The 16,017-nt window shown below is 38.2% G+C and overlaps 1 protein-coding gene across 1 annotated transcript in view; it reads right to left on the bottom strand.

Annotated features, from left to right (window-relative positions):
- dnajb14 (DnaJ heat shock protein family (Hsp40) member B14) overlaps positions 1-16,017 on the bottom strand; it is a 100,936-nt gene that overhangs the window by 22,718 nt on the left and 62,201 nt on the right. The gene's annotated exons all lie outside the window — the stretch shown is intronic.

The following is a 16,017-nucleotide window of genomic DNA, read 5'->3' on the forward strand; positions in this document are numbered from 1 at the left end:
TAAATGGTTAATCTTATGAGGGAAACTATTTTATCTTAAAAAAAAGACATATAATGCCCCTTTTTACAATATGTAATGTAAGTCTCTGGTGTCCCCAGAATGTGTCTGTGAATTTTCAGCTCAAAATACCCCACAGATAATTTATTGTATAATTTTGAAAATGCTTATGTTGAGTGGAGGCAGAAACTCGCTGTTTTTCGTGGAGTCTCTTTAAATCTTTTTAAAATGAGCTACTGCTCCCCGCCCCTTTTCCCAGGGTCACCAGGTTTTCGCAACAAAATCCATACAATTGCTACTCAAAACTAGCCCAACTGCATTTTGAGGGGGGTCCCCCATTAAACTTCACATTTCAGGGGTTAAATATCAAATTATTTGGGTTGCTTCAACCAGCAGACACGAAAAACAACCCGTGGCAACAGTGTTAAAGTAGCCCAATTCTTTGCAACACTGGCTGCACCATTACAGCTCGTACCTGCTAAAATTATTAAATTATATCTATTTTGGTTGTGATTATCATGTTCATTGGGCTTAAATCATGCATTTTTAAACTTTATAAGTTTAAACTTCTGATAAACGGTTTTCTGAGCGTGCACATAGAGAAAGTGCCTGTCACAGCATAAGAGTACCAAACTAAGTTCTCATTCACTTGAATGAGAACTTATCTGCCGTCTCACTAAATGAGGATGAAAACTCCTGAACTGCTCTGAGAGTCACATCATGAGCAATTTACCATTTGATTTGAGTAAAACTAGCATCATATAACATGCACAGTGGTGTTGGGCGATATGGTCATTTTTCAAATCGTCATATCATCAGCCCGTGAGATCAACGATACACAACATTATTGTGCATGTGTGGAGCAAGAGAGAGACTCTCTGTTCTTGTCATAGCATAACTATTTGTTGTTTTAAACCACGCAGGTGCACGAGAGAGAGCCTATGGAATCACCAATAATCGAAAAAAAAAAATACTTTAAAACATACTGATAAACTAACATTAAATACAAAAATACTGTATTTATATGGAATTACATTTAGTTCAATAATAATGAATGTAACATTATAAAACTGAACATAACTTTTTCAGAAACTATCAAACACACTCAAAAAAATGGATTTGTGGCACTGTTCGTTTTACACAGATATGTTTTGTTAAAACAACACAAGTATATTTAGTTTTCCGCCAAAACACAATTGTATTGTGCTTAATCAACTTAAAATGTTTCATTTTCAATTTTACATAATTATCAATCGTTAAACTTACGTAAAGTGTTTAATTTTGTAATTAAAAAAAAACCCGGAAGTGACGATTTCCAACGCATTTGATGACGGTGCGAAGGAGAGCAAGAGGTACCAGTCAGGTAAGAAAATCTAAAGTTTTTCTTGTGTTAAGTCAAAGTCTTTAATTTCTCTTAGAGTTTCTGTTTTGGGGTGCTTTTGTTTTGCAGTCTAGTATTGTGTAATCGGTTTACTGCACCATTAATAGATGATTTTGAGCGGTTGGGAGATGTGAAAGCGCACGACTCTCTGTAAGGTATTGACTTGAGTATATATATATATATATATATATATATATGAAACAATTAGTCGACATTATCGACAACGTCGACGATAAAAAAAAATTGTCGGCAAATGTTTTTGAGTAACGTTAGTTGTTTGATCTCGTATGCCTAATGTGAAAGCCTCCAATAATGCAGTTTGAGCAGTGTGGCGCTGTAGCGCAAGATTGTAATACACTCTCCTGATTCAATTCAAAAGAAGAAGATAGCACTTCTGTTTGAGCAAACCAAGCCGATCCGAACCTTGGATGAATATGTAAATATATACTGCACGCCTTGCTCTCAATAACTGCATAAACACAACAAAAACTGACTGTGATGTAAAAGCAGCTCTTAAGAACATATTTGATTACAGCGATGTGGATGTTTGCACGAACTCTGAGGTTCTCCAGCCACTCCAGTAAAGAAATGTCCAGTCACGTTTATTTATATAACAGTCCTTATGCAATAGATAGCTTTTCAATATTAAACATGAAAATACAGAGTCAGTGTCGCTAGAATTATAACTTGATTTCCTGTTATAAAGCAGCTCTCCAGTGTGGAGCTAGCTAATCATAAATTTATTTTATAATTGGGGGAAATATTTCATTAAAGTTTTAGTTCTGCGCTAGATCAAACCAAACTGTTTTAAATATCATAACCCAATAAGGTATTTTAAGAGAGATTGTATTTATTAGTAAAATGTTTATCCAAAAATAAAACGTCCTATCACTTACCTTTACTTTTATTATACATATGGCTTACAATAAGAGATGTTAAGAGGCAGAATGATTTGTCATTCAGCTACTTCCTCCCATAGCTAATCAAATGGCGAACAGGAGTTTCTCTCTTTTCTCATTTTGTGTGCAAAATATATTTATTTGTATAAATTAATTGTATACTAGTAATACATAATGACTTTCAAAAGTGGAAGTAATTCCCTTTATTTGTTAGAATATGTATATTTTAACTAATTGCAAAAAGCTAAATAATAAATAAATGTCTAACCATGTAATTTGACCGAGTTTGGAGAGCCCTGGCTCAGCACAGTGAAAGTATTTGAAGCTTTGTTTATGAACATGGCGGTGTGGTCATACAATGACTTTAAACCGGACACTACTCTGAGCTATTCACATTATACAAATGCTCCAGATATGTAATCGGATTCACCCTTTTGGAATGGTAAACATGATACTATTCATCACTCACACAAATAAATCACTTAATATTTTGATAATTTAATTGGTTTTTGCTGTTAAACCGTTTTCTTTTTTTGTAACACATTGCACTTCATTTGTTTACAGATTTGTGCAGAATTTGAGACATACAGAATTACCATAGGCCCATTAGAATCAACAGTCTTTGCCAAACTGGATCCGCACTACAGAACTTATGAAGATGTTTGCATTCTGAAGAAGAGTGCTTGGACAAATACTGAAACCCTCTTGGTGCCCACTACAAAGGTAAGAACAACTGCACTCAACACAACCTTGTATTAAAACATTATTCTCTCACTGGCCACTGGAAATTGACAAAAAAAAGACGGATAGATTAAGATTAGGTTTATTAATACAATAAATACAAAATATGTGGTATTACTTTAAACTGACAGATTATGAATGAATTTGCCTCCCAAAAACAATTCATTTTGATGCAAGGCAGGGGTGTCCAGACCTGCTCTAGGAAAGCCAGTGTTCTGTGGAGTTTAGCTCTAACTCACCTGCCTGGAACTTCTAGTAATACTTTATTGTTTTAAAATTCCCAAGAACCTTGATTAGCTGGTTCAGGTGTGTTTAACTGGCTAGGTCACCCAAAAATTAACATGTCATTAATTACTAGGGCTTTCACTTTTAGTTTTCGAAAATCGATTGCACAATCGATCGGACCAACCAAAAAAAGTTTCGAAAATGAAAATAGGGAATCGATTTTAACCAAATATGTAAACTATTCATTTTAAAATAATTAAACAATTAAAAATATAGATGTAACAAAACTCACAAACAAGCAGAAAAAGAAAATAAAGAATTCCGAAAGTGCAGTATGCGTTGTGAAAGCTAGACAAAAAATACCAGCAATTTTACGCGCCTATAAGACCCAGTGACGTCGAAAGCGACCTCTTATGCTGCGTTCACATCAAACGCGAATAGAGCGTCTGGAGGTCTCGCGGCGCGGTAGACGCGAATTCGCCTCATTCGCGCTTCTAGTTACAGGAGATTCTGAGTTATGATATAGCAAGCTGACAGTGACCGGCTTCTGTGGTGGAGAATTGCGCAGCTGTACCTGAGTGTCCCTGGGACATCAGTGCGGTCGGAGCGTGTCTTCTCAACAGCTGGACATATAGTGAATAAAAAACGCTCTGCTCTGGACACATGGCCTGTTCTCAAGTCCATTTAAAGTTAAATTTTTTTGAACAGTTGTTTGAAATGGATTGAATCATTATTTAAAATAATCTTGGAGATTTTTTAATTGCCTAAATCCAGTGTTGGGGAGTAACTAGTTACATGTAACGGCGTTATGTAATTTAATTACAAAATTGTTGTAACTGTAATTAGTTACAGTTACTAAGAAAAAATGAGTAATTTAATTACAGTTACTTATGAAATTTTTAACGATTACAAAGGGGATTACATTTGAATATTTACACACATCCACATACAGATTTCACTGATTTATTTCCCAAATTGCACTGACTATTCTGAGACATACCGCCCTAATAATTTCCGGGATGCGGAAACACAGTCTGGTTCGTAGAATCCAGTCATAAAAACAAAACGCGGACGGAATATGCCACATTTTGGATGACTAAATCAAAAGTAGGTCAGTACACTTGAATCAAAACATGACATGGACTAGTGTCTGTGAATATAAGCCCCAAAAATGCAATATATGACTTGCACATTCTGCGTGTCTGTGGAAATCAGGCGCGGACTGGACACCGGGAGAACCGGGACCATTCCCGGAGTCCTGGCAGCCGATTTTGCCCCACTATTTAATATCATTATTGTATAATTGCCTGCCGAATGTACTAAAGCGATCATTTGCGAATCCGCCATTTGATAATTCAATCTCGGAGAAGTCATGAAGTGTTAGTCATGACTCGCGCGCTCTCCGCGCCTCCGCCAAACGGTTTGGATCAGACTCAGAGTAATCAATGCGAGAGAGAGAGAGAGAGAGAGAGAGAGAGAGAGAGAGAGAGAGAGAGACAGTGGACTGCTGGAGCAGAGAAGCAGAACTCCTGTTCAGGGTTTCAGGTCAGTTTCATCTGTAAAGATGCTTTTTTTGTCTTTGTTTTTTATTTATTTAATCAAGCAACAGCACGTTGCTCATCAGTCATCACTCAAAATACTATAAAGGACATCATTATTATCTGTTGTAATGTTACAGTAGTAATTTAGCTGAAAAAAAAAATCAGATTTTTTTAATAGGTTTAGGGGGAGCTACGACAGACAACAACACAAACCTTACAAAAATTAACATTTTAATATTTAACTATAAATCCAGAGAAAATGGTTACTATTGGTTAACTGTGGTAACCAAAAATGTAAAATTATTTTACAAATGTATTTATTTAAAAATCCATTTGCAAAAAAAAAAACGTTATTTTACTTTTATATAGGCTAATAAAAGCATGTTTAACTTTTGTAAGGGAAAAACATGACTCGTGTACAGTATTAGGATTTTTCTATAAAGATATTGTAGTATTGTAGAGTATTGTATTGTAAAGTATAGTTTTTATCAATCTTGATTATTAAAGTCATGAGAGAGATGGATAACAGGGCAAAATAAAGAGACTGAAGAGAAAAATGGAAGTGAAGGTGCAGTTCAGGAGAGAACTTTTAATTATTTTGCATGTCCCCAAATTAAAGATTTAAACCTTTTTTTTATGTCAGGTCCATACAAAAAAATAGTTTTGTCCATGAATTTGTTTGTGTGAGTTTGAATTTTCCAGTCTGAATTTTTTATACATAGGCCTACTGAAGCTCGCAGTGTTTTCAACCTCTGCTGCCTCAATATAGGAGTACACGAGCACATAAACATAATTTCTAGAACTGCTCTGTGTCACTTCATGTGCATTTTACTTATTTTGAGAAAACTATCATCATATACAAAGAGACAGCAGTTTCAAAAAAACACCAATGTTTCAGGAGTTTATTACACAGAATACGTCACATGCTTATTAGATAACTGTATTTAAGTTGATGTATATGCTTTTATTTATTATTCTTTAATTTTCACAAATTTATAAAAGTAATCAAAAAGTACTCAAAAGTAATTAGTTACATTACTTTAATAAAGTAATTGAAAAAGTTACACTACTATTACATTTTAAACAGGGTAACTTGTAATCTGTAACCTATTACATTTCCAAAGTAACCTTCCCAACACTGCCTAAATCATAAATGCAGCCGGGTTGAAGCCTGCACTGATGTTTTTCTTTTGTCATGGCAGCCGTCCCCTCTGCACATATATTTTTTGCTGTTTGCTGTTTGTTATTCTGCACGAAACTTCATGCCAATAAATAAGAAATATTGCTGCCTTGTGCGTTTCCAGCACTCTCTTTATGTTTGTGCGTTATTTGACATTGAAAAAGGAAACGTCTTTTTTTTTTGACATGGAAAATCGATTTTACAATCGATTCAATGAACACTTATGTCTTAAAAATCGAAAATGATTTTTTTCACAAAAGTGACAGCCCTATTAATTACTCACCCTCATGTAGATGTAGTCTGAGCACGCGGACGCACTTCCGGAAAAATCGGCCGAAAAAAAGGCCAAAGACCGGCGGATTACCAATCGCGTATTTTAAGCAAAAACCGTCCGGTTTCCGATTGATGGCGGGTCAATCGGTGCATCCCTAATATTTTTATGAAAATGCGAGAGATTTTTGAACCTCCATAAAGGCTGCAATGCAACTGAAATGTTCCCAGAGTCATAGTAAGGACATCAGTAAAACAGTTCATGTGACATCAATGCTTCAACCACACTTTTACAAAGCTACTTTTGCAAAGAAAACAAAAATAGCGATTTTATTCAACAATTCTTCTCCAAATCACATATGCCGCCATTATGGAGAGTAACAAGAGGCATGAACATTGCTTTCTTCTGCGTGTAATCAAGGCTCAGTGCATGCGTGTTCTAGGTTAGCAGCACCATGCGCATGAATTATTTACGTGCTGTTGATAATGGTGGAAGATGCGATTTGCAGAAGAATTGTTGAATAAAGTCGCTGTTTTGGTTTTGTTTGTACAAAAAAGTATTCTTGTAGCTTTGTAAAATTATGGTTGAACCACTGATGTCACATGGACTGTTTTACTAATGTCTTTACTATGTTTCTGGGTCTGGGAACATTCCAGTTCTGTTGCTTACCGTGCAGGGTCCAGATGTATGTACCATTTTCTGCTTGCCTGTTTTTCCCATAAGGAGATGAATGACTGACTTTTTTTTCATGTAATTTTAGGAGGAAAAAAAACAAAGGCTAAATTTGGTTGTTTTCATCTTCAGACTATTGAAATTGAAGTATCCAAATAAAGACCCTAGCAGTATGGAGTATATGGTGAGTTCAAGGTTAATAAATGATTTGTTAAAGTTAATACACAAGAATTTGAGTTCTCCACCCTTTTAAATACTTCTAGGATACAGACGCTGGCAGCAATCAGTAGGTGATCCGGAAGACTCGTGGGAATCTATTTGAAGCTGCATCATTGAAGACAGTTCAGCAGAAGTTGGAGTTTTAAAGGATAAAGTTCTTCAGGACCTAACAGTTTACAGTCTGCAAAACCATGTTGCTGGGACTGATATATGGACTGAACTTGAGCAACCCTCCTGAACTCAGGTACACATTTGGAATACTGAAGAAGTTATTTCTGGAGCCAGTTCCTGTTCCTGGAATAAGGTTTGATTGGTTACCCATGAATGCCAATTAGAAAATGAGTAGTTTGATATTTCTGCTATTTTGTGCAATTTTTTTGTAATTCTGTAATGTGGTTTAAACTGTATTTACTGTAACTGTGTGTAATTATTTATTGCTTGTTTAACAAATACACTTTGATCATTTGTGACTTTTGACTCATTACAAGACAAATCACACAAAAAATGCTTTGTTGAAGTGAGTAACTTTAAATAGAAAATATTTAGTTAAAGTAACTAGAACTAATTGTGTGGAACCACTGTCCATAATTGAAATGAGTAATTTGAAACAAACCTCCTTATGTTGATAGAGTGAAACAAAATTGGCTAGATTGTAATAAACCAAAACATGTTCAGTTAACTTAACCGGTTTAAGTTGAAGCAAAGTGAATAAATTGATTTGGTTGGACATTACTATTTCACATAGATTCTACCTCATTCAGTTGTGTTGTCACAACACAAGGAGTTTGCATATATTCAACAAATTCCATTAATGTTATCAAAACACAATTTGGTTGTGTGGAACCACTGTCCATAATTGACTTAAGTAAGTTTAAAGAGTAATTTTTTTGAGTGCATATGCCATTACAAAAGAAGAAAAACACAATGAAAATGAAAAAAAAAAGTGAACTCAGTCGCACAAATGTAACAGGCTCTTCAAATATGCTTCATTTTTGTTAATGTTTTTCAAAGATTCGTTTTCGCTGATCGTGGATTCTGAATGCATTGCCACAGATTTCGCTTTTGCTTCGCCGTTTTTCATTTGGAGTTTTGACACAAACCTCTCGTGGGGGCGGGGGTTAACAGTGATCTACTCTGATTGGATAGTGAGCTTTTGATGGACAGGTGCTCTTGCGGGAAGTACAGACGTCACTCAGTGGCTCGCGCCGCACATATTGAAAGCTCTCGTGGTGATTAAATCTGGTCTCTACCGCAAAAATTTTTTTTCACAAAGTGAAAGAAATTTATTTTAAGCTCATACACAGGTTCTATCCTGTAAAGAAGTTTATAAAAAGATTGAAATCTGACATTGATCTTACATGTTCTTTTTGTTCGAGTTCTGAAGAAACTACACTTATTTTGGTCATGTCACTACACTCAAAACTTTGGGATGACATTGGTGTGTCTAATAAGAAATAAGAAAGCTATAAGGACTGTTAGAATTTGCTCCACCTTTGATCATGTGTAATTTTGTTTAGATTCAGGCCCTCTTTTCTTTAGTTTTATTTTATTCTTAATTTTAATTTTTTTTTGTGGTTGATATTATGTGATGTATGTTTATACTTTTGTATGTTTTTGTTTTCTGCATTAAGAAAGAAAAAGAAAAAAAAGCTCTCGCTGTGATTTATATGCAACACGTCGTGCCTTGTATTACTAAATATGTAAATAATATTTGACCTTAGATCGTCTCAGTCTGTAAAGATGAGCTCTCAGGAGAGACACGGAGCGGCATCATCTTCCTCCTCCGCTTGTCCTTCAAGGCAGCTTGAAGTAAGCTTGTGTTACTGAAGTAACCAATAACATCGATACAAGTTTTTCATGTTACAGTGTGCTACAGTTTGTTGCGGGTTATTACTGTCATTCAGTAACACACGCTTCAAGCTGCCTTGAAGGACAAGAGCTCATCTTTACACACCGAGACGATCGAATGTCAAATACTATTTACATATTTAGTAATACAAATCACAGCGAGAGCTTTCCAATATGCGTGCCACTCTCTGACGCCACTGAGTGGCGTCTGTACTTCCCGGACAGAGAGCACCTGTCCATCAAAAGCTCACTATCCAATCAGAGTAGATCACTGTTAACCCCGCCCCCATGAGAAGTTTGTGTCAAAACACCAAATGAAAAACTGCGAAGCAAAAGCGAAATCGGTGGCAATGCATTCAGAATCCACGATCAGCGAAAACGAATCTTTGAAAAACATTAACAAAAATGAAGCATATTTGAAGAGCCTGTTACATTTGTGAAACTATGTTAATTTTTTTCATTTTCATTGTTTTTCTTCTTTTGTAATAGCATATTTTTGATAGTTTCTGAAAAAGTTACGTTCAGTTTTATAAAGTTTCGTTCATTTTTATTGAAGCAAATGTAATTCCATATATATAAAACAGCTAATTCAAATATAGTCATGTGTGCTGTCATATCACGCGTCCTGTGACAAATTTGCCGCATCTGCACACAGAAGTTATCAGTTTAAATGTTTGCAAAATTAGTCAACGGTGAAAATCAATAGTAGATTCCCAGTTAGAAGTCCAGCAGTTTAACACTAATATTGGACATAAACGAACACGTTAAATATAAAGTATTGAAAACAGGTAAGTTCATAAATTTGGAGTAAAGTTGAATTGAACTGATGCATCAGTCATACAGCGCTCCGGACCCCGCGCCTCCACATAACGAGACCGATGCACCGCCACAGAAACAAGAAAGAGATGCATTCTAACATAACTTTGGCATTAAACTCAGTTAGTGAGGGCTCATTTAAAATATTGCACATATATAGGCCGTTCAGATTACTTGTTAAAGTGCAATGAAATACCTTATATCTGCGGACAATGTACGTCTGTTTGTGGATGAAGACTTTGTATCGGTCAAAACTATGTATTTTGCATGCATCACATTATAGTGCGGAGTGCATGAAAATAATAAGGCGGCAGAGCGAACTTATCATCCATAGTGGTTCTCACATCCTTCTACATCATCAACACATAGTGTGTGTTATAAGTTAAGTGATCAGTCTTTAAGAGAAGGACTACGTGAGAACCACTATGGATGATAAGTTCGCTCTGCCGCCTTATTATTTTGTCTTTACTTTATTTGTTACACCAAGAAAGAGTTAATCTCTCATGTATGGGAAGAGCACGTTGCCGTGTACAAGTCATTAAATGTGTAGGACACCAACTCCTCATTTTCTATCTCTTTCAATTCATGGATTTAACGAGTTATCAGAGTCAAGGCGGACAACTGCGACTACAGGCTCTAATCCTCCTGCACTCGTGTGTGTGTGTGTGTGTGTGTGTGTGCGTGCGTGCGTGCGGGTGAAATGCAGTGCTGAAGTGAAATAGCTGGGCAGTTAGATATCAGAGTTATAATAAGCCACCTAATAAAAATAAAAATAGTAGTTATTATTATTATAATCTAATACATTAATAGGAAAATGAGCCTAATATCGTCTTGATTATCAACAGAGAAATCTGCTTATGTCGATATCTCTGACTATCATCGATACACGATGCTATCGTCTATCGGCACAACACTAATGCACAGAATTGTAAAGGTATTCACGGCAACCCGTCAAAAAAGTCTATTTTTAGTTGAATGTACATGGCCTACTCCTACTACTAAAATGAAACAAACATTATTTTGTAAGGAATAATCACACAACATTTCTTCCATTTTTTAATTTTAATAGTAAATCCCCTTTATTTGCCAAAAAAGTTCATTTTAAAACTTAATTTTCAGTAATTAAAAGAAATTAAATGTATATTTCATGCCTTGATTTGATAACAATAAAAATTAAAAATACACACAGAATTTTTTAGGAAAAAAATCATAAGGCTTCTTTAAGAAAAAAATTATTTGAGTTGTTTTATGCATTCAAATAATTAGACATGCTAAAACACGGAATTTGGTAACAATAAAAAATATGGTGTGAAAAAATAAACATTTCATAGACTCCTAAACATGTAATTTTTGTTAAACTTTTATTAAATTGATGTGGAAAGGTTTAAGTTTTATGATTTTAATAAATTACACTTGCTTTTTGATTAATAAACTTTAATTTAACTTTTAAAATAAATTTAAATGGAAAAACTAAATCTAGAAAAATTAAATAAATAGAAAAAAATTAATAAAATTGAATTTAGAAAGAAAAATTAAACAGATTTCTTAGGGCCCTTTTAGACTGTGGTAATTTAAACATTTACTATTGCACTGATAGTTGATTGCTTGAACAATTGGGGTAATGGCAAAAATCCATGTTGATCCAGATTTCCGGGTAGCGTCCATTGCTGTAGTGGCTAAGAAAGGTCTGTTTTCATTACAGAGTGTGAGAGCGGCCTCTAGTGGATGAAATCACTGACAGCATGTGCTATTTGTTTAGACCGAGCGCTAATCTCCCGCTCTCTCTCGTGAAGCCAAAAAGGAAGTGACTAAAACTGTAATTCCAAGATGGTGAAGGCTCGCTCTGCACCCCAAAAGACTTTTGCTCAAATTAAAAAAAAATGTTCCCTTTGTCCAAATGGTATGAAACCTTCTACGGCTCTCAACACTTTCTAGATCTACAAAAACAAAACAAAAAAAATTGGAATGATAGGCCTATCTGTTTTTATGTTAGCGTGACAAAATTTGTGACACCCGTGCTCTTGAGACCCCGCAATCAAAATAAGACTAAATTCATCATCAAAATCAGAAACAACGCAGAACACATTGACAGAAATGGCACAAATAAAGTGGCACACTTCCACCAATGCAAAAAACATGCACAAATTAATGCTAAATTATATTGCTCACAACATGCGTACACACACACACATAGAGGAATACATTTTTGAGATTATAAAAACTGTTCTCTTATCATTTGTCAAATAAAATCATCCAAAATGCAGAACCAACACAAATATAAAGTGGTGACACTGACACCGACAATGTGTAGACACACACACACACACACACACACACACACACACACACTTGTGAGGATATAAAACAACTGCTCTCTTATAATTATTTTTAAAAAATCATGCAAAATGCAGAACCACCAAAGAGGGAGAGAGAGTGAGAGAGAGTGAGAGAGAGATGACAGGATGGGACAAAACAATTTAGCGCACACACACACACACACAAACCTGCTCCAACCCTGTCTACAGAAGTCATGCGGTTTACCATGCTTACTGCCTGCAATGCATTGACATTTGCAATGCATTGACAATGCATAGTAAAAAAATAAAAACTTTGACAAAAATTATTTTATTTTTGTTATAATTGTGATTTTATAATATTTAGATATGAATCCAACTGAATCCAACTTGTGAAAATATATCTTTCAGGTAGTCAAATAGCAACTAGCATATAGTGGAGCTCTATAGCCATCTAGTGGTTATTGATTTTATTTATTTTAAAACTGCATTTTCCAAAAAAATGGGTATAAATGTTACATTAAATCATTTAAAATTATCCATGTTATCCCCATGAATGAAAGTTAGAAATCTGGGTCTTTTATACAGTGAATTTTACATCAAATGCTGTTTTTTTGTAAAAAGCCTAATTAAATATTTATTTATTTATTTATTTATAGACATTTAAAAGATATCATAAATCCTCTAAAAACTGCACAAATGTTGAGTAAAAACATTAACAAACAGAGTAAAATTACATTTGTAAAAAAAAAAACTATTATCTTGTTACAAAATTAAATGTTATTGTCTGGGGTCTCTGGAGACCCCAAAAAACACGAGTGTGGACAGAAACGAAGACCATCAGAGGGTTAATGTATATTAAATCTAGTGGTGGGCCATATGGAAAAAATATCATATCACAATTGTTTTATAGAAATATCACAATTCATGATTTTATCCCAATTCTTTGTCATGTTGGTTTTGCTATTTTGCAAGTTGTCTGAGCATTGCAGAATTAACTAATGTCCATATTATATAGACAAAGTATTTCAAGGTTACAAAAAAAAAGAATGGCAGATATTTAGGACAAAGAGGGTGAAGATAAAAATCTTTATAAATAAACCACAGATTTGAGTTTTAAACAACAACATTCTCACCTGAAATATTTTTTAAATTACATTTCATGACACAATAACAGTAATATTTTTAAAATTATCTGAATAAATGGTGGTGTTACAGATTATGCTAGTGCTAAACGTAAAACAAAGTGCGAGATGAGTATCTGGAACAAATAAGGAGTTTACTGATGACGACGGAGAATACAGACAATATACAAGATTACATTTAGCATTAACACATCAACAAGACATTTAGGTTAGGTTCTAATACATTTACATACAAACACATCAACGTAACGATATTCAACCACGATAATCATGGACAAGGGAGAACTAAACAGACCAGGTATTTAAACACACAGGTGATGAGGGAACTGGAGACAGGTGAGGATCAATCAATTAACTAAAACAAGAAAAGGAAGATGACCAAATAAGGAAACAAAAGTTCATAAACGTGACAGTTCGCCCCCTCCCGGAACGGTGCGTCCTCACACCGCAAGAGGAATACCAGCGGAGGGAGGGTGGGGGTTCTGGAGGCGGGTGAGGAGCAGGCCAGGAGCAGGTGACGAGGGAGCATGGAGGTAGGGACCAGGGCGGAGTGGATGGAGGGAGGAGCCAGGGAGGAGCCCGGAGCAGGAGGAGCCAGATGGTCCACCAGAGACCAGCCAGTACGAAGATCCATGGTGGAGTCGACGGCGGGAAGAGCCATGGTGAAGGGGCCGACGACACCAGGGGGCCGACAGGCGGAGACTGCACCGGTGGGTGAGGAGCCCAAGATGGAGCAGCACAGCCGCAGAGCCAGGGTGATATCGAGGATCTGGAGGGCCTAGGTGGAGCAGAAGGCTCAGGCGACCAAGGCGGCGGCGGGGTCCTGGGAGACCGCTGTGGAGCCGGAGCGACCGAGGATGGAGGTGAAACCAGAGGGAAGGAGGAGCCTGACAGAGCCGGAGGGATGGAGTGACGAGGTGGAACAAGAGGAGTGGAGTCCCGAGGCGGCGGATGGTCGACAACTGACCAAGGTGGAGCCGGAGGGACGAGGGAGCCCGGTGGAGCAGGTGGGATGACAGGCCACGGTGGAGACGAGGGAGCTTAGAGCCAAGGCGGAACCGCTGGGTCGAAGGACCAAGGAGGAGTACAGAGCTCGGAGGCTGGAGGCGGAGACAGGGCCTTAACGCGCCAAGGCGGAGCTAGAGACTGGCAGTCCAGCGGCGAACCATCGCGCCCAGATGGCGCGGACTGAGGGTGAGCTGCAGGACTGACTGGCATCAGCGGAGATGAGGTCGATGAACGGGCTGGTCTAGGAGGAGGAGAGAGAGGAAGGATGGGAGGAAACACAGGAGGATCAGGGCTGGACGGAACCAGCGGAAGTGGAGCAGGGGAACTGGCAGGTCTAGGAGGAGGTGGGAGAGGGAGGCTGGGAGGGAGTACAGGAGACACAGAAAATTCAGAGCTGGGAGGAACCAGCGGAGACACAGGAAATTCAGAGCTGGGCGGAACCAGCGGAGACACAGGAAATTCAGAGCTGGGCGGAACCAGCGGGGACACAGAAAATTCAGAGATGGGCGGAACCAGCGGGGACACAGAAAATTCAGAGCTGGGCGGAACCAGCGGAGACACAGGAAATTCAGAGCTGGGCGGAACGAGGGGAGACACAGGAAATTCAGAGCTGGGCGGAACCAGCGGAGAAACAGAAAATTCAGGACTGGGCGGAACCAGCGGAGAAACAGAAAATTCAGGGCTGGGCAGAACCAGTGGAGAAACAGAAAATTCATAGCTGGGCGGAACCAGAGGAGAAACAGAAAATTCATAGCTGGGCGGAACCAGCGGAGCAACAGAAAATTCAGGGCTGGGCGGAACCAGCGGAGAAACAGAAAATTCAGGGCTGGGCGGAACCAGCGGAGAAACAGAAAATTCAGGGCTGGGCGGAACCAGCGGAGAAACAGAAAATTCAGGGCTGGGCGGAATCAGCGGAGAAACAGAAAATTCAGGGGTGGGCGGAACCAGCGGAAATGGAGCAGAGGAACTGACTGGAGGAGGTAGGAGTGGGAGACTGAGAGGGTATACAGGGGAATCAGGGCTGCACGGAACCAGCGGAGAGACAGGAAAATTAGGGATTACCTCCATAGACCAGTCCATAAGGTCCATAAGTTGCTCCATATTCTTTCCCGAGACTGAATACAACTCACCCTCAGTCACGGAAGTGTGGGCAGGGCGTTCCTCCACGCCCTCGATCTCCACTAGGATTCCCACGATGCACGTTGTTGCCGGCTCACACACCTGGTCAGTCGCGCTCTCGATGTCCTGAATTGGCTCGGGCTCTGCGGCTGCGGTGGGCTCTGGCTCCGTGTGGCTTGATGGTTGCTGGCTGGTCTCTGGGTCGGGAGTGGGGCTGGAGATATCCTCTTCGGCGGTTCTGATGGTAGACGAAGATCCATTTTTCTCCAGCACCCACTCCACGAAAGCGGCGAAATCCTCTCGGGGACCGTTCGCTGGTAGGCGTGCCTTACTCCGCTCGCTCAGGCCGGTGTAGTAGAAGTTTGAGAGCGAGCAGTCGGGGAAGTGGGTAAGGCATGCCAGATCGAGAAAGTCCCTGGTATGGTCTTCCAGCGAACGGTCCAGTTGCTCCAGGCACAGGAGACGGACTGCTGGGATGGCCATTCCGGGAGAGGGAAAAAAATATATAAAAAAACCAAAAAGAAAGAAAAACGCCGCTAAATAAACTATACTGTTTGGGTCCGTGATTCTGTTACAGATTATGCTAGTGCTAAACGTAAAACAAAGTGCGAGATGAGGATCTGGAACAAATAAGGAGTTTACTGTTGATGACGGAGAATAC

Source organism: Carassius carassius, chromosome 6, assembly GCF_963082965.1.
Source record: "Carassius carassius chromosome 6, fCarCar2.1, whole genome shotgun sequence".
Lineage (NCBI taxonomy): Eukaryota > Metazoa > Chordata > Actinopteri > Cypriniformes > Cyprinidae > Carassius > Carassius carassius.